Source organism: Lipophrys pholis, assembly GCF_963383615.2.
Source record: "Lipophrys pholis genome assembly, chromosome: 13".
Classification (NCBI taxonomy): Eukaryota; Metazoa; Chordata; class Actinopteri; order Blenniiformes; family Blenniidae; genus Lipophrys; species Lipophrys pholis.
The window spans coordinates 7,471,498-7,495,689 of record NC_137632.1 but is presented as its reverse complement, the minus strand read 5'-3'; positions in this window follow the sequence as shown (position 1 = coordinate 7,495,689).

Genomic DNA, 24,192 nt, shown 5'->3' with positions numbered 1-24,192 from the left:
CATAATGTTTCTAACTTGTGTTTTTACTGTTGTAGGTTTTGCTGAAGTTAATTCAATAAAGTTTCCTTTATCTTCTTCTTGATATCTTTCTTTGCTGGACAGTGTAACCGATGTGTGTATTTATGTATTTACTCTCACACAGTATAAGCCATTTATGTATTTATTCTAAAGAGAAATTATTAGAGCTAATGATTGGAGTGCTTAACTGTAGGATGTATATTAGACAAATGTAACACAGTACATAACATTGACATGGCCAGAAGGATGACAACACGCAGCAGGTATGTGAAAAGCTGGTTAATTCATTTAATATACATCAGGGATCTTCAGTAAAACAAACAGTAAAATAGTTATTTGTATGAACAGTACATTTCTGATCAGCTGCTTTTATTATTACTGAACTCCAAGGAGATGAATAGCAAAATGAAGGCATTATAGGAGGCCAGAAGTAATAGTAACACTGTACTATACACAGAACTATACACTGTACTTTATACAGTACTATACACGGTACTATACATAGTACTGTACATTGATCTATACACTGTAATATACACAGCATGTATGTGACAGAAAAGGTATTATTTTCAATAATGTTCTAAAGTTTAGATCATCCTATAAAATATCATGTACAAATCACCTTCCTACTGAACCAGAGAGGAAACAGGTTCCTCCTCCTTCTCCTCCGCCTCAGTTTGAAGGTCCATCATCCAGCCATGACAGCCACCGCGTCATCAAGTACGCTCGTGTTCCAATTCTCCATTAACGCCGAAGCATCTTCGTAAATTTGCATTTCCGCACTTCCGAGGACGCCTTGCAAGTAGTTTCTTGTGACGTAGGCGAGTACACACTGGCACTCTGAGAATTGGAAAATGGCCTCTGTGTTTGTGTAGAATCACTCTCTTTCTCAGCCGTAAGTTGGTGAGAGAGCGCGGCCGTTCCTGTACAGCTGACCATGTGGTGAGAATGTCTTTGTTTAATAAATAATTGTGTTAATTCTTAACTATCTCAGATCATTTGTTTCCATAGTCAGCCACAGTTGTGGAACATGCAGAATCACGAGAGAATAGATATAAAAATCACATCTAATATAATATTTAGTATTGATAGAGGACATCAATATAATACTAGCCTTGTTGAGACATAATGCTTTGGTTCACGTTTGTGTTTTTATTTTTACATTTTCACATTCTTGTCTTTTTGGGGATTTATGGCTGCTGTTGAACCTCAGTTGTTTTGTTCTTCGATCAGAGATGTCGGGGGCTAGGCAGGGTTTGAGTGTTTTGGGGTTTTCCATATACCATTGCTTAATGTATACATATTCCTTTGTATCACTCTTTATAACAATCCTCATTTACTTGGGCTGGACTGCATTAGGCGGTCACCTGGGCAGAGGGGCCGTGACAGTCCTTTTCCTGTAAACTGACTGATATGCATTTTTTGGATAGATTTCTACTCACAGGTCTTTGGCTCCCATACTCCACACCTTTGCAGTGGCTGTGCGGTGCTGCTCAATGACAAATTCTATTGTTATTATTTCATCAATTGCTCTGAACATGTATGTGATATCCATTTCTGGAAGGGGAGGATTTGAGGTATATTTTCTGATTTCTTATTTTCTTATTTCTTCCTTTTCGTCCTTTTATCAGCACGTCTCTGGGAGACCTGGAGAAGGGAATGTTTAGGTAATGAGTGTCGAGGCGGGATTCCATGTCCTATTATGGCTGGACACACTGTCCATGAGGCTTGTGTATTCTGTTCCCTAATATGGAACTCTACGTTCTGACATTCTGGGCTGGTGGAGTTTCTGCCAGAATGCTATATAACACGCAGATGGCCGGTGCTCTGGAGGACGCACTCTGGCTCTGGCGTCATCCTGCAGCTCTTTGCAGATACGAGCTGTGATCTCCATGCTTCTAACCTTGTGAATCAACATATTTTTTGTGCATGCAAGAAGACATCAGCGGAAGTTCTTTTTTCATTCTCCAGGTAACATGGATATCCTGGTATGTTAATCCAGGTAACACAGATATCCTGGTACGTTAATCCAGGTAACAGAGATATCCTGGTATGTTAATACAGGTAACAGAGACATCCTGGTATGTTAATCCACGTAACAGAGATATCCTGGTACGTCAATCCAGGTAACAGAGACATCCTGGTATGTTAATCAGGGTAGTAGTACAGGCCTCTGGTCACCACATTAGTAGTACCTAGTTCTTCTGCACATATTCAGTAGAGCCAATCCGAACAAAGTTTCCTCCGTGGTGTCATGACTCTCAGTCCATATTCTCTTGCACTTGGTACTTTTATTTTGACAGTCACCGTAATAACAATTCAACTTGATGTTTATTTTGACAGTCACCGTAACAACAATCCAACTTGGTAGATTTATTTAATTTTATTTGAAAACGTGTGGACATGAGATATCATACCACAAGGCATTCACATATAGTGATTCAAATCTTTATTATTATAATTATGACATCAAATCAAATCAAACACACACACACACACACACACACACACACACACACACACACACACACACACACACACACACACACACATACACAGATGTTTTTTTCAAAAATATATTTAACTGTTTTTGAATAAATATTTTTAAAGAAAATGGAAAAGAACAAAGCGACAAAATGTCCAATTCAGAGCAGATGGGGGAGGCACCTCATGGAGATCAAAGCTTTAATCTTTTTTTCACTTTGATCTTTTCCACTACTTTCATGACATCACAAAGACATGAGTTAGCATATAGAACCCAAACGCAGACAAAGAGCATTAGTTTACAGCATTATAGTTTGCTATTCATATATACATATATATATATTTAACATTTTTGAATTTTTTACTTGTGAAAATGACTTCCCACTTTTTTTCCAATCTCAAAGAAAAAATCAAGGACGGTCTAGTTTTTGCCTTGACCTCTATCCTGGCACCTTTCTTGATTTTTACCATCCTGGGCAGTATTTTTGACACTTTATTCGCCTCTGGGTGGAGCGGGGGATAGACAGAACGTGGTGGAGGACTGGGAGCACAGAGGAGCAGGAGCAGGAGGACAGAGAAGAAGAGCAACAGGAGGAGCACAGTGGCGAACCCGAGCTGCTCAGACACTAAGCTATCTGCCGGCTCCGCACGCTTTGGGTGTGGTCAATGTACGTGCGTAGAGCCGTATGGGACACAATAAGCATAACCTCTGTTCCTCAGACTCAAAAGGAGAGGGGCAAAAGCTCAGGAGCTCAAGGGCCATCAAACTGTAGGCCTCAGGGAGGACCTCTGGTAAATACGCCACATTCGGGCGTAAGGAAACCTTGGAACCATCACCAGAGAACTGGGTACAAGAGGGTATTACTGACAAAGCATGCAGATCACCCACTCCTTTAGCAGAGCACAGAGCCATGAGCAAAGCGGTTTTGTATGAAAGCAATTTCATATCACCCGACTCATGAGGTTTAAATGGGGGTCCACACAAGACCTCCAGCACCAATGTCGTAGACAAGACGAGCCGACCCAGACAACAGAGGGAGAGGGGTTTAAATACATTGGGAAGGGGTGGACACAAGTGGAACACAATGATGGGTGCACACTGAGGAATAAGGCCATTGTTAATTGGAAACATGAGGTGAGAAACATAGGTGTAGACACAGAGATCTGACAATAGCCCCCCTTCAAGGGCCGGCTCCTGACGGCCCAAAGACAAGGGCGGGGACGAGGGCCACAGAGACTCCAAACAGAAGGCAACCCGTGCCAAAGGGACTGGGAACAGAAGGAAACCCATGCCAAAGGACTGAAAAGACTGGGACTGACAAGACTGGGGGGGGGGGGGGGGGGGTGAACAGGAACTTATAGACTGGGGGGAACACTGGAACCTACAGGCTAGGGGAGAACACAGGAACCTAGAGACTGGGGGATAAAACAGGAACTTATAGACTGGGGGGAACACTGGAACCTAGAGGTTGGGGGAACACTAGAACCAAGAGACTGGGAGAGACAAAGGAACCTAGAGAATGTGGGGGAGGACACAGGAACATAGAGACTTTGGGGGGAACACTGGAACCTAGAGACTGAGGGAGACTACAGGAACCTAGAGACTGGGGGAGACTACAGGAACCTAGAGACTGGGGGGAAACACTGGAACCTAGAGGTTGGGGGAACACTAGAACCTAGAGGTTGGGGGAACACTAGAACCAAGAGACTGGGGGAGACAAAGGGACCTAGAGAATGTGGGGGAGGACACAGGAACATAGAGACTTTGGGGGGAACACTGGAACCTAGAGACTGGGGGAGACTATAGGAACCTAGAGACTGGGGGAGACTACAGGAACCTAGAGACTGGGGGGGAACACTGGAACCTAGAGACTTTGGGAAGAATAGGACGGATCACCGACCAACGGCCTGTAAGGTCCGAAACGGTGGTTTGTACTCCGGTCCCAATTTTTTCCCTTTCTTACTTAATGGTAAAAGTTAATTTAAGATGTTTTGCAGATATGGAACACAGATGGGCCCATTCAGTGCGAAAAGGGACCCCTTGGCAACACTATTTGTGTGTAAATTAAGTGTTTTTGTGTAATTATAGAAGACTGCCATTTTTTTTTCAGTGATCATTGGTAGTTCTTTACTCCATAGAACGATAATTAGAGTGAAAATTACAGCCTACAAAGGCCTGTTTTAAAATTAAAATACTGTGTAATCTGTGAAAATAGCGTTAAAGGTTTGGAAAGTGAGTGGTTAACTTGTTTAGTGCTAATCAAAGTAGTGGTACACTCAGCAAATTCTTGGATTTTTAAACTGGGATAATATAAAATGGTTAAATTAAGAATTGGATGGTGTAAATACAGCAAAAATTGATTTTTTTGTTTGTTCTGTTTGTTTGTGAGTTTGGATGATTGTGTGTATGAGATCACTTTGCAGCTCTCCTTGTTAACCTGCTGAGGTGATAATGATGCTGAATGGTAACAACTGTTGTGGTATGCACGCTAAGGAGTGACTGTGAGTAGTTGACCGATCACGTTGTTAATAGAGTGGTGAAAAAGATGATGTTACTGGGCAGCATCGCTCGGTTGGTAGAGCGATTGTCTCCCAATTGGAAGTTTGCAGGTTTGAATGTGTGTATGAATGGCTGAATGTGATGAGCTATGTAAAGTGCTTTGGGGCTGCTGTCAGTGAAAAGGTGCCATATAAGTGAGTCCATTTACTAATGTTTGTGTTCTTTGAGTTTTGTTTGTTTTACATATTTGTGAATAGGCAATCGCCACTCCGGTCTGCAGTCCTCGACTCTGCTCCATCATCACCAGCAACTCAGGATGTGGACTTCACTGGAATGTTAAGTACAGACTTGATTATAAGCAGGAAGGTGACTGTATTCAGATTTTTTGTCATGTTTTGGTGACTACTGTGTGTTGTGTTGGGTTTTTTTCTGCCCTGTTGAGATTCTATGCAGAACAGGAGATGCGGCTTTAACAGCAGATAACACCCAATGGAACAGAGAGAACAGGTTCTAGTGGAGCCCAGAGGAGCTGGAGGAGTGATGATGGACCAGAGTGAGGAGGATCGTGGAAGTGGTGGATTGACCTAAGAACTTGGACAATTGTGATGTGATGACGACAAGATATGATGTGAAGTGAACTGCATGAAGTGGTGATGACCAACTGAGGAAACATAAACATTCAGATAGATTTGTAAATTAACTGTGGATTAGATCACTTTTGAGGCTCAAATTAGATTATCTAAATGTAGGATTAAACTTTTAAATGGATTGATAAACTATTTACAATAAAGCTTCTATAATGTGTTTTGTTAATGTCTGAGGGGTATATGCTTTGATTTGAGATAATATTGGAAGGAAACCTAGAGAGTAATAACTAGCTGCAGTAAAATTATGAGAAAATCATTAATATTTGATTAAATTAGCATTAGACACTTCTACAGAGAGTAAATTTATGATATGTTGTTGTGTTGAGCCATGGATTTTCTCAGTCTCAACAAGAGGGAAGGTTCATATCATAATTATACAAACCACAGGGGAGCATCACGTATAAATCCTGAAACACTTCTGAGGAAAATAAACAATAAGTACACACTGGTTTTTAGTCGCCCTGGCAGTATTGGAAGAAGTTTGTTTAGCTAGAAATTATTGTAAAACTCACTTATTGAATCAAAAGTCTTCTCAGAATGACTTAAACATTAATGCTCTTAGGCAATGTAACTTCTTTGTGTATTTAATTTCAGTTTAACTTAAAGCAGTATGAGAGGTTTGACCTGAATTGTCACAAAACATTTACATTTCAATGTGAATTATAAACACTTAATGCCACTTCAAAGTGGTAAAACCTGTTTGACAAAAGTAGTCTGAACATAGTTCTCTCTAAAACTTTTTCAGAATATCCCAGTCTTCCTTCTAACTAGCGTAATCTTCTGGGTTATTTTTTTCGCCATATCGCTCCCCTGTGGGTACTTATCGTTTATTTTAAAATCCTTTATTTTAAAGCTGCACTGAGTTTGCTGCTTCGGTGCGGCTTTTTCTTTAGTTGTTGTTGTAAACTGGGGGTACATCCACACAGAGAAAAAAAAACGTTTTTTTTTCTCTGTGTTACCAATCTTACAAATTCTGCTGTACAAATGAGCCCTTTGTAATAAACTACAGCAATGTATATATTCTCTTGTGTTCTATACCAGGGCTCTCGAACTTACTTAAAGGTTTGTATCTGAGTTTTATTCAAGGTCAGAGGTTAGGAAAGATTGGCTTTAACAAGATATTTGTAATGAATACGTCTTTTCATTGAGCCGGCATGCATAGAAACCCTATGTTGATGATAGAAACTGAGGCAAACACAGCTGATACAGTTTGTTATTGAGTGAAATTAGTTATAAATTGAAAAAATTTAAAGTGAGAGCTCTGTACTTTTGGTTCTGGGAAACGGTGTTGGAGTGAGTGCTCTGCTCTGAGTTCTGGTTCTTGGTTCCTGAAAACAGCGTCAGAGTGAGCGCTCGCTGTACTGTCCACTCTATAATCTCCTGCTCCGAGTCCGCCACTAACTTTTCCTGCTACTTTCCTTCAGGTCAGCTCAGACACATGAACAGTGATTAGGTCTGGGTATTTGATAAACCCTGCATACTTTGTTTATAAATTTGTGAGGATTTCTAAGAATGCAAATATAGCAGAACCTGCAGTTCTCCTACTGTCAACGTACTGGAATCCAAATACTGTCACATAATTTACAGTCGATATGCTGTAAAATTACAATAACCCTGTTATCCTACTGTCATGTACTGTAATCCAAAAAACGGTATTATACTGCTAAATAGATTACAGTGGATCCGCTGTAAAATAACGACAACCCTGTTATCCTACCATTAGGTACTGTCATTCAAAAAACAGTATTATACTGTTAAATAAGTTCCGGTAGATGCACTGTAATATAACCACAACTGCCACCGTTATTTTACGGTCATATACCGTAATTCAAAATACGGTAATATACTGTTAAAATACATAACAGGAGTGGTATCGTAAAATATCAGTAAAATACAGGCGTCCCTGCTGCCAGTATTTTACTGTTATTTTACAGTGAAATTTGTTACAGTGTGTATTTTGCACCAGAATGTTTTAAAACTGACTTCATTTTCAGGAACTGTTTGATCTTGTAAAAAGATAGAGAATTTCATTACATACACTGAACACAACAAAGAAAAACTTTAAAGTGTAAATTTCAAGGTTATTATAGCAATGGAGGAGGAGGCGGAGGAGGAGCAGGAGGGAGAGGGGGAACAGGAGGAGGAGGAGCAGGAGGGATTCCAGAGAAGATTCCAGGCCAGGGACACCTGGGGAGATTTTCAAGTGAATAACATTTAAAGGGGCCGGAGCCCACGATTGGGCCGACCCGACGGGCCAGGGGGCGAGGTTATTATTATTATTATTGTTATTATTATTATTTAGGGGTTAAGGTTTATTGTTATTTTCATTGATTGTATTTATTTTATTATTATTTGAATTTTGAATCAGAGTTTGCTGAGGCCAGACTTTCCATAGTGGGAGAAAAAATGACTCCCAAAACCTTTAAATTCACACATAGAATGCAAAGCTGTAAGTAATTTCAACCTAAAGCGCCGGACTAGAGGTATTATGTCCTCAAGTTCCTTTGGAGAAATGTCTCACATTTGTAAAGGAAGTAAAAGTTTATAGTAAAAGTTATATCTTCATCATATGTACTTATGTGATCGAGTCAGTAAGTCACATGACCTAGTAGATATTGAGCAAAACTACAGTTTTATTCATGGAAATGTGAATATTTTTAAACAATGACCATTGAACACCATTGAAACTACATGTGTGTCTCAACAATCATGACTAGTTACACAATCCAACACTGATTTGGAGTCAATAGGTCACATGACCTGGGAGCTATTGAGCAAAATTCCTGTAATTTTCATAGAGATTTTTATATTTTTCATAAAGACCATTACACACTAAATAAACGACGTGTGCAGCGGCCCCGAAATAGCATCAGCAGCTCATCAATGGTGACATAAGCAGCTGCACATCCGCCTGATCTCTGAGCACCGTGGAGTCCCTGAGCCAGCAGCACGCCGGTCACCGTAATAACCGGGTGATATGGGTCCGAGGAAGATCTTGGCAGCAGAGGAAGTCGAGGACATTAAAAAGTCACTCGATTTGCAATCTGAAGAAGCTTCTGCTGTCAGACTGCAGCAGAGGAGCATATTGGACCTGGTGGAGGAGGTGAAAGTTCTGCGGCTACAGAACGCAGAGAAGGAAAAGCGGATCAGCTACCTGGAAGGCGGAGTGGCAGACCTGGAGCAGTACACCAGGATGAACGACGTGATCATCACCGGGCTCCAGATTAAAACCCTGGTCAGACGCTCGGGCTGTGACCGCTAACAACGGGGCAGAGTCGAGCAGGAGGGAGGGGGAGAGATATGCATGCGCAGTAACAGGCTCTGTAGCCACCGGCAGTCTCTACAGGAGGGATTTGTGCCGTGAAAGAATCTTTCCACCTTGGGAGCCGGATTAAAAACCTTCCAGATACAGTACATCCGCAAACTGGTGTCGTGTAAACGGACCCCCCAAAAGTGAAGAAAGTTTTGCGGATACACTCGAATTCGTTGTTGTGTAAACTGAGCCTTAGTGATGAGAAACCAGACTCCTTTAATTGACTCACAGGTTTTTGAGTCATTCATCCAAGTGAATCGGTTGTCTGTGTCATTTGAGTCATTTGAGTCATTTCATTCAGTTGCACATGCGCACCATTTCCACCCACTCCAGGAGCTGGGGGCTCAGCTGAACTGCTACGAACCACGGGGGAGCATCACGTATAAATGCTGAAAGACTTCTGAGGAAAATAAACAATAAGTACACACTAGTGTACTTTAGTGGCCCTGGTCTCTTTGTTCTAGATTATGTGTGTTGTTTCTGAGGTTTATTTGTACGAGGTGAACGGACTTGTGCAGCTCAGAGCTGCTGACCGAAGGCACGTCCGAATTGTCCCTCCAAACTCCTTAACTATCGACTTTTCCTTAACCTCGGAAGTGTTTTGTGTGGCGGCCAGGATAAGGACTGTCTGAATTCTCAATAAGCAAAGGAAAGGAGGGTCGTTGCTTCCTTTCGAGCCTCCTTTAGCATAGGAACCACCGATGCATCCTGTCGCAAAGGAGGCGAGCTCATGCTGCCCCACAATTCCTTGCAGCTACAACATTTAAAGGGACCCGCTGATCCGAGTGTTCATTGAAACTCACCATGTTGGAAAAAGGGAGCAGATCATGTCAGTTACCAAAGCAATAATCTGCCTTGAACAACTTTAAATCATATAAAACCCAAATGCCCTTTTTGTAGTCCATTTTGGGAAACTTTCTAACACCTTTCCTTAACTCCGTGACGTCATCCACGGGGTTAAGGTAAAGTCGATAGATAAGGAGATAGGAGGGACTTTTCAGACGTACCCTTAGAGAGAATAGCCTTTTGCGATGTAAACAAGGAAGTGACTGCTAACTGAGGAAGACTACGGATGCAGCTGAAACATGTCAGCAAGGTAGAATCTTTCCTGCATATACCTGTCGTTAAAAAAGAGTCTATAATATATGAGGTTTAGAAGGACAAAATGAACACAATTCAACTATCAATAAACCTCCTTTGGCATCACAAAAAACTACACTATCATAGAGGGGAAAAGATTTCTGTTTAGATAACAGATGTGTTGTGGCTCTGCAGGAGGAAGAATTAGAACGTGGCTCCATCAACGGCCCCAGCAGGAGGAAGAATTAGAACGTGACACCATCAACCAGCAGTACAGCGGAATGCCTGATGACCAGCAGGAGCATCAGTGTCAACATAACGATGCTCCTAGAAACCCTGAAGCTGGAGTCAAGACACCTCCAGAAGAGAAAGTGTCCAGGATAGGGACATTATTGACCTGTGTATCACTGCAGGGGTTCCTGGGAAGGGAAAGAAAGAACTTTGGAATGTTTAAAAACAATGTAATTTTCCTATATACATAATGTTTCTAACTTGTGTTTTTACTGTTGTAGGTTTTGCTGAAGTTAATTCAATAAAGTTTCCTTTATCTTCTTCTTGATATCTTTCTTTGCTGGACAGTGTAACCGATGTGTGTATTTATGTATTTACTCTCACACAGTATAAGCCATTTATGTATTTATTCTAAAGAGAAATTATTAGAGCTAATGATTGGAGTGCTTAACTGTAGGATGTATATTAGACAAATGTAACACAGTACATAACATTGACATGGCCAGAAGGATGACAACACGCAGCAGGTATGTGAAAAGCTGGTTAATTCATTTAATATACATCAGGGATCTTCAGTAAAACAAACAGTAAAATAGTTATTTGTATGAACAGTACATTTCTGATCAGCTGCTTTTATTATTACTGAACTCCAAGGAGATGAATAGCAAAATGAAGGCAGTATAGGAGGCCAGAAGTAATGGTAACACTGTACTATACACAGAACTATACACTGTACTTTATACAGTACTATACACGGTACTATACATAGTACTGTACATTGATCTATACACTGTAATATACACAGCATGTATGTGACAGAAAAGGTATTATTTTCAATAATGTTCTAAAGTTTAGATCATCCTATAAAATATCATGTACAAATCACCTTCCTACTGAACCAGAGAGGAAACAGGTTCCTCCTCCTTCTCCTCCGCCTCAGTTTGAAGGTCCATCATCCAGCCATGACAGCCACCGCGTCATCAAGTACGCTCGTGTTCCAATTCTCCATTAACGCCGAAGCATCTTCGTAAATTTGCATTTCCGCACTTCCGAGGACGCCTTGCAAGTAGTTTCTTGTGACGTAGGCGAGTACACACTGGCACTCTGAGAATTGGAAAATGGCCTCTGTGTTTGTGTAGAATCACTCTCTTTCTCAGCCGTAAGTTGGTGAGAGAGCGCGGCCGTTCCTGTACAGCTGACCATGTGGTGAGAATGTCTTTGTTTAATAAATAATTGTGTTAATTCTTAACTATCTCAGATCATTTGTTTCCATAGTCAGCCACAGTTGTGGAACATGCAGAATCACGAGAGAATAGATATAAAAATCACATCTAATATAATATTTAGTATTGATAGAGGACATCAATATAATACTAGCCTTGTTGAGACATAATGCTTTGGTTCACGTTTGTGTTTTTATTTTTACATTTTCACATTCTTGTCTTTTTGGGGATTTATGGCTGCTGTTGAACCTCAGTTGTTTTGTTCTTCGATCAGAGATGTCGGGGGCTAGGCAGGGTTTGAGTGTTTTGGGGTTTTCCATATACCATTGCTTAATGTATACATATTCCTTTGTATCACTCTTTATAACAATCCTCATTTACTTGGGCTGGACTGCATTAGGCGGTCACCTGGGCAGAGGGGCCGTGACAGTCCTTTTCCTGTAAACTGACTGATATGCATTTTTTGGATAGATTTCTACTCACAGGTCTTTGGCTCCCATACTCCACACCTTTGCAGTGGCTGTGCGGTGCTGCTCAATGACAAATTCTATTGTTATTATTTCATCAATTGCTCTGAACATGTATGTGATATCCATTTCTGGAAGGGGAGGATTTGAGGTATATTTTCTGATTTCTTATTTTCTTATTTCTTCCTTTTCGTCCTTTTATCAGCACGTCTCTGGGAGACCTGGAGAAGGGAATGTTTAGGTAATGAGTGTCGAGGCGGGATTCCATGTCCTATTATGGCTGGACACACTGTCCATGAGGCTTGTGTATTCTGTTCCCTAATATGGAACTCTACGTTCTGACATTCTGGGCTGGTGGAGTTTCTGCCAGAATGCTATATAACACGCAGATGGCCGGTGCTCTGGAGGACGCACTCTGGCTCTGGCGTCATCCTGCAGCTCTTTGCAGATACGAGCTGTGATCTCCATGCTTCTAACCTTGTGAATCAACATATTTTTTGTGCATGCAAGAAGACATCAGCGGAAGTTCTTTTTTCATTCTCCAGGTAACATGGATATCCTGGTATGTTAATCCAGGTAACACAGATATCCTGGTACGTTAATCCAGGTAACAGAGATATCCTGGTATGTTAATACAGGTAACAGAGACATCCTGGTATGTTAATCCACGTAACAGAGATATCCTGGTACGTCAATCCAGGTAACAGAGACATCCTGGTATGTTAATCAGGGTAGTAGTACAGGCCTCTGGTCACCACATTAGTAGTACCTAGTTCTTCTGCACATATTCAGTAGAGCCAATCCGAACAAAGTTTCCTCCGTGGTGTCATGACTCTCAGTCCATATTCTCTTGCACTTGGTACTTTTATTTTGACAGTCACCGTAATAACAATTCAACTTGATGTTTATTTTGACAGTCACCGTAACAACAATCCAACTTGGTAGATTTATTTAATTTTATTTGAAAACGTGTGGACATGAGATATCATACCACAAGGCATTCACATATAGTGATTCAAATCTTTATTATTATAATTATGACATCAAATCAAATCAAACACACACACACACACACACACACACACACACACACACACACACACACACACACACACACACACACAGATGTTTTTTTCAAAAATATATTTAACTGTTTTTGAATAAATATTTTTAAAGAAAATGGAAAAGAACAAAGCGACAAAATGTCCAATTCAGAGCAGATGGGGGAGGCACCTCATGGAGATCAAAGCTTTAATCTTTTTTTCACTTTGATCTTTTCCACTACTTTCATGACATCACAAAGACATGAGTTAGCATATAGAACCCAAACGCAGACAAAGAGCATTAGTTTACAGCATTATAGTTTGCTATTCATATATACATATATATATATTTAACATTTTTGAATTTTTTACTTGTGAAAATGACTTCCCACTTTTTTTCCAATCTCAAAGAAAAAATCAAGGACGGTCTAGTTTTTGCCTTGACCTCTATCCTGGCACCTTTCTTGATTTTTACCATCCTGGGCAGTATTTTTGACACTTTATTCGCCTCTGGGTGGAGCGGGGGATAGACAGAACGTGGTGGAGGACTGGGAGCACAGAGGAGCAGGAGCAGGAGGACAGAGAAGAAGAGCAACAGGAGGAGCACAGTGGCGAACCCGACCTGCTCAGACACTAAGCTATCTGCCGGCTCCGCACGCTTTGGGTGTGGTCAATGTACGTGCGTAAAGCCGTATGGGACACAATAAGCATAACCTCTGTTCCTCAGACTCAAAAGGAGAGGGGCAAAAGCTCAGGAGCTCAAGGGCCATCAAACTGTAGGCCTCAGGGAGGACCTCTGGTAAATACGCCACATTCGGGCGTAAGGAAACCTTGGAACCATCACCAGAGAACTGGGTACAAGAGGGTATTACTGACAAAGCATGCAGATCACCCACTCCTTTAGCAGAGCACAGAGCCATGAGCAAAGCGGTTTTGTATGAAAGAAATTTCATATCACCCGACTCATGAGGTTTAAATGGGGGTCCACACAAGACCTCCAGCACCAATGTCGTAGACAAGACGAGCCGACCCAGACAACAGAGGGAGAGGGGTTTAAATACATTGGGAAGGGGTGGACACAAGTGGAACACAATGATGGGTGCACACTGAGGAATAAGGCCATTGTTAATTGGAAACATGAGGTGAGAAACATAGGTGTAGACACAGAGATCTGACAATAGCCCCCCTTCAAGGGCCAGCTCCTGACGGCCCAAAGACAAGGGCGGGGACGAGGGCCACAGAGACTCCAAACAGAAGGCAACCCGTGCCAAAGGGACTGGGAACAGAAGGAAACCCATGCCAAAGGACTGAAAAGACTGGGACTGACAAGACTGGGGGGGGGGGGTGAACAGGAACTTATAGACTGGGGGGAACACTGGAACCTACAGGCTAGGGGAGAACACAGGAACCTAGAGACTGGGGGATAAAACAGGAACCTATAGACTGGGGGGAACACTGGAACCTAGAGGTTGGGGGAACACTAGAACCAAGAGACTGGGAGAGACAAAGGAACCTAGAGAATGTGGGGGAGGACACAGGAACATAGAGACTTTGGGGGGAACACTGGAACCTAGAGACTGAGGGAGACTACAGGAACCTAGAGACTGGGGGAGACTACAGGAACCTAGAGACTGGGGGGAAACACTGGAACCTAGAGGTTGGGGGAACACTAGAACCTAGAGGTTGGGGGAACACTAGAACCAAGAGACTGGGGGAGACAAAGGGACCTAGAGAATGTGGGGGAGGACACAGGAACATAGAGACTTTGGGGGGAACACTGGAACCTAGAGACTGGGGGAGACTATAGGAACCTAGAGACTGGGGGAGACTACAGGAACCTAGAGACTGGGGGGGAACACTGGAACCTAGAGACTTTGGGAAGAATAGGACGGATCACCGACCAACGGCCTGTAAGGTCCGAAACGGTGGTTTGTACTCCGGTCCCAATTTTTTCCCTTTCTTACTTAATGGTAAAAGTTAATTTAAGATGTTTTGCAGATATGGAACACAGATGGGCCCATTCAGTGCGAAAAGGGACCCCTTGGCAACACTATTTGTGTGTAAATTAAGTGTTTTTGTGTAATTATAGAAGACTGCCATTTTTTTTTCAGTGATCATTGGTAGTTCTTTACTCCATAGAACGATAATTAGAGTGAAAATTACAGCCTACAAAGGCCTGTTTTAAAATTAAAATACTGTGTAATCTGTGAAAATAGCGTTAAAGGTTTGGAAAGTGAGTGGTTAACTTGTTTAGTGCTAATCAAAGTAGTGGTACACTCAGCAAATTCTTGGATTTTTAAACTGGGATAATATAAAATGGTTAAATTAAGAATTGGATGGTGTAAATACAGCAAAAATTGATTTTTTTGTTTGTTCTGTTTGTTTGTGAGTTTGGATGATTGTGTGTATGAGATCACTTTGCAGCTCTCCTTGTTAACCTGCTGAGGTGATAATGATGCTGAATGGTAACAACTGTTGTGGTATGCACGCTAAGGAGTGACTGTGAGTAGTTGACCGATCACGTTGTTAATAGAGTGGTGAAAAAGATGATGTTACTGGGCAGCATCGCTCGGTTGGTAGAGCGATTGTCTCCCAATTGGAAGTTTGCAGGTTTGAATGTGTGTATGAATGGCTGAATGTGATGAGCTATGTAAAGTGCTTTGGGGCTGCTGTCAGTGAAAAGGTGCCATATAAGTGAGTCCATTTACTAATGTTTGTGTTCTTTGAGTTTTGTTTGTTTTACATATTTGTGAATAGGCAATCGCCACTCGGTCTGCAGTCCTCGACTCTGCTCCATCATCACAGCAACTCAGGATGTGGACTTCACTGGAATGTTAAGTACAGACTTGATTATAAGCAGGAAGGTGACTGTATTCAGATTTTTTGTCATGTTTTGGTGACTACTGTGTGTTGTGTTGGGTTTTTTTCTGCCCTGTTGAGATTCTATGCAGAACAGGAGATGCGGCTTTAACAGCAGATAACACCCAATGGAACAGAGAGAACAGGTTCTAGTGGAGCCCAGAGGAGCTGGAGGAGTGATGATGGACCAGAGTGAGGAGGATCGTGGAAGTGGTGGATTGACCTAAGAACTTGGACAATTGTGATGTGATGACGACAAGATATGATGTGAAGTGAACTGCATGAAGTGGTGATGACCAACTGAGGAAACATAAACATTCAGATAGATTTGTAAATTAACTGTGGATTAGATCACTTTTGAGGCTCAAATTAGATTATCTAAATGTAGGATTAAACTTTTAAATGGATTGATAAACTATTTACAATAAAGCTTCTATAATGTGTTTTGTTAATGTCTGAGGGGTATATGCTTTGATTTGAGTTAATATTGGAAGGAAACCTAGAGAGTAATAACTAGCTGCAGTAAAATTATGAGAAAATCATTAATATTTGATTAAATTAGCATTAGACACTTCTACAGAGAGTAAATTTATGATATGTTGTTGTGTTGAGCCATGGATTTTCTCAGTCTCAACAAGAGGGAAGGTTCATATCATAATTATACAAACCACAGGGGAGCATCACGTATAAATCCTGAAACACTTCTGAGGAAAATAAACAATAAGTACACACTGGTTTTTAGTCGCCCTGGCAGTATTGGAAGAAGTTTGTTTAGCTAGAAATTATTGTAAAACTCACTTATTGAATCAAAAGTCTTCTCAGAATGACTTAAACATTAATGCTCTTAGGCAATGTAACTTCTTTGTGTATTTAATTTCAGTTTAACTTAAAGCAGTATGAGAGGTTTGACCTGAATTGTCACAAAACATTTACATTTCAATGTGAATTATAAACACTTAATGCCACTTCAAAGTGGTAAAACCTGTTTGACAAAAGTAGTCTGAACATAGTTCTCTCTAAAACTTTTTCAGAATATCCCAGTCTTCCTTCTAACTAGCGTAATCTTCTGGGTTATTTTTTTCGCCATATCGCTCCCCTGTGGGTACTTATCGTTTATTTTAAAATCCTTTATTTTAAAGCTGCACTGAGTTTGCTGCTTCGGTGCGGCTTTTTCTTTAGTTGTTGTTGTAAACTGGGGGTACATCCACACAGAGAAAAAAAAACGTTTTTTTTTCTCTGTGTTACCAATCTTACAAATTCTGCTGTACAAATGAGCCCTTTGTAATAAACTACAGCAATGTATATATTCTCTTGTGTTCTATACCAGGGCTCTCGAACTTACTTAAAGGTTTGTATCTGAGTTTTATTCAAGGTCAGAGGTTAGGAAAGATTGGCTTTAACAAGATATTTGTAATGAATACGTCTTTTCATTGAGCCGGCATGCATAGAAACCCTATGTTGATGATAGAAACTGAGGCAAACACAGCTGATACAGTTTGTTATTGAGTGAAATTAGTTATAAATTGAAAAAATTTAAAGTGAGAGCTCTGTACTTTTGGTTCTGGGAAACGGTGTTGGAGTGAGTGCTCTGCTCTGAGTTCTGGTTCTTGGTTCCTGAAAACAGCGTCAGAGTGAGCGCTCGCTGTACTGTCCACTCTATAATCTCCTGCTCCGAGTCCGCCACTAACTTTTCCTGCTACTTTCCTTCAGGTCAGCTCAGACACATGAACAGTGATTAGGTCTGGGTATTTGATAAACCCTGCATACTTTGTTTATAAATTTGTGAGGATTTCTAAGAATGCAAATATAGCAGAACCTGCAGTTCTCCTACTGTCAACGTACTGGAATCCAAATACTGTCACATAATTTACAGTCGATATGCTGTAAAATTACAATAACCCTGTTATCCTACTGTCATGTACTGTAATCCAAAAAACGGTATTATACTGCTAAATAGATTACAGTGGATCCGCTGTAAAATAACGACAACCCTGTTATCCTACCGTTAGGTACTGTCATTCAAAAAACAGTATTATACTGTTAAATAAGTTCCGGTAGATGCACTGTAATATAACCACAACTGCCACCGTTATTTTACGGTCATATACCGTAATTCAAAATACGGTAATATACTGTTAAAATACATAACAGGAGTGGTATCGTAAAATATCAGTAAAATACAGGCGTCCCTGCTGCCAGTATTTTACTGTTATTTTACAGTGAAATTTGTTACAGTGTGTATTTTGCACCAGAATGTTTTAAAACTGACTTCATTTTCAGGAACTGTTTGATCTTGTAAAAAGATAGAGAATTTCATTACATACACTGAACACAACAAAGAAAAACTTTAAAGTGTAAATTTCAAGGTTATTATAGCAATGGAGGAGGAGGCGGAGGAGGAGCAGGAGGGAGAGGGGGGACAGGAGGAGGAGGAGCAGGAGGGATTCCAGAGAAGATTCCAGGCCAGGGACACCTGGGGAGATTTTCAAGTGAATAACATTTAAAGGGGCCGGAGCCCACGATTGGGCCGACCCGACGGGCCAGGGGGCGAGGTTATTATTATTATTATTGTTATTATTATTATTTAGGGGTTAAGGTTTATTGTTATTTTCATTGATTGTATTTATTTTATTATTATTTGAATTTTGAATCAGAGTTTGCTGAGGCCAGACTTTCCATAGTGGGAGAAAAAATGACTCCCAAAACCTTTAAATTCACACATAGAAGGCAAAGCTGTAAGTAATTTCAACCTAAAGCGCCGGACTAGAGGTATTATGTCCTCAAGTTCCTTTGGAGAAATGTCTCACATTTGTAAAGGAAGTAAAAGTTTATAGTAAAAGTTATATCTTCATCATATGTACTTATGTGATCGAGTCAGTAAGTCACATGACCTAGTAGATATTGAGCAAAACTACAGTTTTATTCATGGAAATGTGAATATTTTTAAACAATGACCATTGAACACCATTGAAACTACATGTGTGTCTCAACAATCATGACTAGTTACACAATCCAACACTGATTTGGAGTCAATAGGTCACATGACCTGGGAGCTATTGAGCAAAATTCCTGTAATTTTCATAGAGATTTTTATATTTTTCATAAAGACCATTACACACTAAATAAACGACGTGTGCAGCGGCCCCGAAATGGCATCAGCAGCTCATCAATGGTGACATAAGCAGCTGCACATCCGCCTGATCTCTGAGCACCGTGGAGTCCCTGAGCCAGCAGCACGCCGGTCACCGTAATAACCGGGTGATATGGGTCCGAGGAAGATCTTGGCAGCAGAGGAAGTCGAGGACATTAAAAAGTCACTCGATTTGCAATCTGAAGAAGCTTCTGCTGTCAGACTGCAGCAGAGGAGCATATTGGACCTGGTGGAGGAGGTGAAAGTTCTGCGGCTACAGAACGCAGAGAAGGAAAAGCGGATCAGCTACCTGGAAGGCGGAGTGGCAGACCTGGAGCAGTACACCAGGATGAACGACGTGATCATCACCGGGCTCCAGATTAAAACCCTGGTCAGACGCTCGGGCTGTGACCGCTAACAACGGGGCAGAGTCGAGCAGGAGGGAGGGGGAGAGATATGTATGCGCAGTAACAGGCTCTGTAGCCACCGGCAGTCTCTACAGGAGGGATTTGTGCCGTGAAAGAATCTTTCCACCTTGGGAGCCGGATTAAAAACCTTCCAGATACAGTACATCCGCAAACTGGTGTCGTGTAAACGGACCCCCCAAACGTGAAGAAAGTTTTGCGGATACACTCGAATTCGTTGTTGTGTAAACTGAGCCTTAGTGATGAGAAACCAGACTCCTTTAATTGACTCACAGGTTTTTGAGTCATTCATCCAAGTGAATCGGTTGTCTGTGTCATTTGAGTCATTTCATTCAGTTGCACATGCGCACCATTTCCACCCACTCCAGGAGCTGGGGGCTCAGCTGAACTGCTACGAACCACGGGGGAGCATCACGTATAAATGCTGAAAGACACTAAACACTAAAGTACACTAGTGTGTACTTATTGGCCCTGGTCTCTTTGTTCTAGATTATGTGTGTTGTTTCTGAGGTTTATTTGTACGAGGTGAACGGACTTGTGCAGCTCAGAGCTGCTGACCGAAGGCACGTCCGAATTGTCCCTCCAAACTCCTTAACTATCGACTTTTCCTTAACCCCGGAAGTGTTTTGTGTGGCGGCCAGGATAAGGATTGTCTGAATTCTCAATAAGCAAAGGAAAGGAGGCTCGTTGCTTCCTTTAGAGCCACGAAGTGAAGACAATAATCTGGCGCCGACTGCATGGAGAGAGCCGGCTTAAGTAGTGGAGCTGATGATGATCATCCACACCTGTGAAAGCACCTGCAACCAATCTAGCTCAGGGGGGAAGGGGGAAAACAGGAGGAGCAGACAGGGAAAACAGACAACAAAACACACGTGGAAAGCACTACAAACCCCAGATCATGACAATTTAGACTGACTAATGCGATCCAGACATTGAATTCTTACATAAAACCAAATCAAAACAAGTGGAATTGCTCAGCACATACATTTTATTACATAATAACATGAAAAACGTTATTCAGAGCAGGCTCGAGCATGTCCAAAATGAGCTCCAAATTGAGGTTGTGCATGTTGTCCCCCGCCGGCCCAATAAGCCATAGATCCATTGGCGTTTCGACATCACCTGGGGGAAAGAGGGGACAGAGGGGGAAGAGATCACACACTGCAAGATGATTGTCCTGCGGTCCATCCCTCGCAGAGGGAGTTCATCTGTGATGGAAGAGATCTCAAACAGGTAAAACATATGAAGGTCTCAGAGCATGTGGGGACTCATCGCTGAAAGTTTTGCGTACGATTTGATTCACCCTACTTTACATGTGTTATGGGGTTATATTTGTATAATTCGTGTTTTACTATTATTATAACGCACTTCCGGCATCTGAAGCAACCAGAGTTCAATGATTTTTGATCGCTCAACCTCAAGTTTTTCTTCGAGCAATTTAATTTTTCCTCAAAATAATAAAATTAACAAACTAGTATGACAAAAACAAAACAAACCAGCCCTGAGCTTACCCAAAAGTTGATCACTGGTTTGGTCATATGCACTTCTGTTGATTTATTATACGTTTTTCCACGCACTAACGCTCATTAAATCAGGCCCGCAAAGGACAATCATGTCTCCACAGTGCCACCTGCAGGTATTTTTTCAAACTGTTTTTGGCGTGTCAGGCAGTTGCCAGCGAACAGCAGTTTAACATACAGGATATACAGGGTGAGTCAGGGGTAACTGTGGAAACATAACCCAATGCAGAGTGAGCATGTGTGTATTACATTGATACATAACCAAACACCATATTTCCAGTCGTGACAACACAGACTGGAGGATGCAGTGGTTATTTGACATTGAGGTATGTTGTGTTAAAGTGGAGAAACAAAAGGGGTGTTGAAGCCCCGCCCATCAATCTATCAAACAGCAACCACTATGTACAAAGTGTGTGTGTGTGTGTGTGGGGTCTGGAGAGATGAGGGTGGCGGTGTAATGACCTCGAACGTCCACCAGGTGGAGGCAGACGTCCTCGGGTCAATGTGAGGGGGTGTAATGACCTCGAACGTCCACCAGGAGGAGGCAGACGTCGGCGGGTCAATGCGGTGACTGTGACGACCACTAGGGGCGTGCGGCGGCGCGCAGAGGGAGAGCGCAATAACCTGATGTGTCCACCGGGTGGATGTCAAGAGGGATTGTGATGACCCACGTGACCACGAGAGGCGTTTGACTCGCTCTTTCTGGGGACGCGGCGGTTGCTTAGCGACCAGATAAACAAGACGTCCGTCGAGACGTCTCAGGAGGGTATTACTGACAAAGCATGCAGATCACCCACTCCTTTAGCAGATCACAGAGCCATGAGCAAAGCGGTTTTGTATGAAAGAAATTTCATATCAACCAACTCATGAGGTTCAAATGGGGGTCCACACAAGACCTCCAGCACCAATGTCGTAGACAAGACGAGCCGACCCAGACAACAGAGGGAGAGGGGTTTAAATATATTGGGAAGGGGTGGACACAAGTGGAACACAACAATGGGTGCACACAGAGGAATAAAGCCATTGGTTAATTGGAAACATGAGGTGAGACACATAGGTGTAGACACAGAGATCTGACAGTAGCCCCCCTTCAAGGGCCGGCTCCTGACGGCCCAAAGACAAGGGCGGGGACGAGGGCCACAGAGACTCCAAACAGAAGGCAACCCGTGCCAAAGGGACTGGAAACAGAAGGCAACCCATGCCAAAGGACTGAAAAGACTGGGACTGACAAGACTGGGGGGGGGGGGGGGGGTAACCAGGACCACATCATCTGCAAAAAGCAGAGACGAGATCCTGTGGTCCCCAAACCGAACCCCGTCCGTTCCCTGGCTGTGCCTAGAAATTCTGTCCATAAAAGTTGTGAATAGAACCGGTGACAAAGGACAGCCCTTTGGAGGCTGAGGAGTGTGATCCCCTGTAGTTGGAACACACCTTCCAATCCCCCTTCTTAAAAAGAGGGAGCACCACCCCGGTCTGCCACTCCAGAGGCACTGTCCCCGACCGCCACGCAACGTTGGAGAGACATGTCAGCCACGACAGTCCCTGCACATCCAAAGACTTAAGGAACTCAGGGCGAATCTCATCCACTCCCGGTGCCTTGCCACCGAGGAGCTTAGCAACTACCTCGGTGACTTCAGCTTGGGTAATGGATGAGTCTACCTCTGAGAACCCAGCCTCTGCTTCCTCAGCGGAAGATGTGATGGTGGGATTGGGGAGGTCCTCGAAGTATTCCTTCCACCACCCGACGACATCTCCAGTTGAGGTCAACACCTCCCCACCGCCACTGTAAACAGCGTTGGTGAAAAACTGTTTCCCCCTCCTGAGGCGCCGGACGGTTTGCCAGAATTTCCTCGGGGGCGACCGATAGTCCTCCTCCATGGCCTCCCCGAACTCCTCCCAGACCCGAGTTTTTGCCTCCACCACGGCTCGGGCTGCGGCCCGCCTGGCCTGTCGGTACCTGTCAGCTGCCTCGGGAGTCCTATGAGCTAACAGCGCCCGATAGGACTCCTTCTTCAGCTTGACGGCATCCCTTACTTCCGGTTTCCACCACCGGGTTCGGGGGTTGCCACCACGACAGGCACCAGAGACCCTGCGACCACAGCTCCGAGCAGCAGCTTCAATAATGGAGGTGGAGAACATAGTCCACTCGGACCTAATGTCTCCAACCTCCCCCGGAAACCGTGAGAAGCTCTCCCGGAGGCGGGAGTTGAAGACTGCACGGACAGAGGGCTCGGCCAGGCGTTCCCAACAGACTCGCATGTTACGTTTGGGCCTGCCGAGTCTGTCCGGCTTCCTCCCCGTCCAGCGCATCCAACTCACCACCAGGTGGTGATCAGTTGACAGCTCTGCCCCTCTCTTCACCCGAGTGTCCAAGACACGTGGCCAGAGATCAGATGACATGACCACGAAGTCTATCATCGACCTCTAGCCTCGGGTGTCCTGGTGCCAAATGCACTTATGGACACCCCTTTGCTCGAACATGGTGTTTGTTATGGCCAAACTGTGACTAGCACAGAAGTCCAATAACAGAACACCGCTCGAGTTCAGATCAGGGAGGCCGTTCCTCCGAATCACCCAATCAACAATGGAGTCCCCAGTTGGAACACTATCCAGCACCCCTCCCAGGGACTCCAAGAAGGTCGGGTACTCTGTACTGCTGTTCGGTCAGTAGGCCGAGACAACAGTCAGAGACCTGTCCCCTACACGCGACCCTCTCGTTCACTGGGGTGAACTCCTACACATGGCGGCTGAGCTGTGGGGCAATAAGCAAGCCCACGCAAGCCCACCGCCTCTCACTGCGGGCAATTCCAGAAAAGTGGAGTGTCCAGCCCCTGTCGAGGAGCTGGGTTGCAGAGTCCAAGATGTGGGTGGAAGTGAGCCCGACTATATCTAGACGGTATCTCTCTACCTCCCACACAAGGTCAGGCTCCTTCCATGAATCAAAGAAAAGCCACTGTTCTAGATTTAACCTGCATCTGACCACAATGATCCCAATCAAACATCCAGTGTTTTCAAGTACGTTATAGACTGATCAGTGGTAGTAAAAGTAATGGTATGGCCTCTACTGAGTTGTGACTATTTAGTCTATTTGGGATTACATGAAGTGACAGAATAATCTCAAGCACTTTATATCCAAAAGCCATCCGAGTTGAATTCAGAAAGTGATGCAAATTAATAATTGATGATTTCTGTTCTGTGAGCTATGGCTTGGTGGGTTGAGTGGTCAAATCCTATTCTCCCCGGTTCATATGT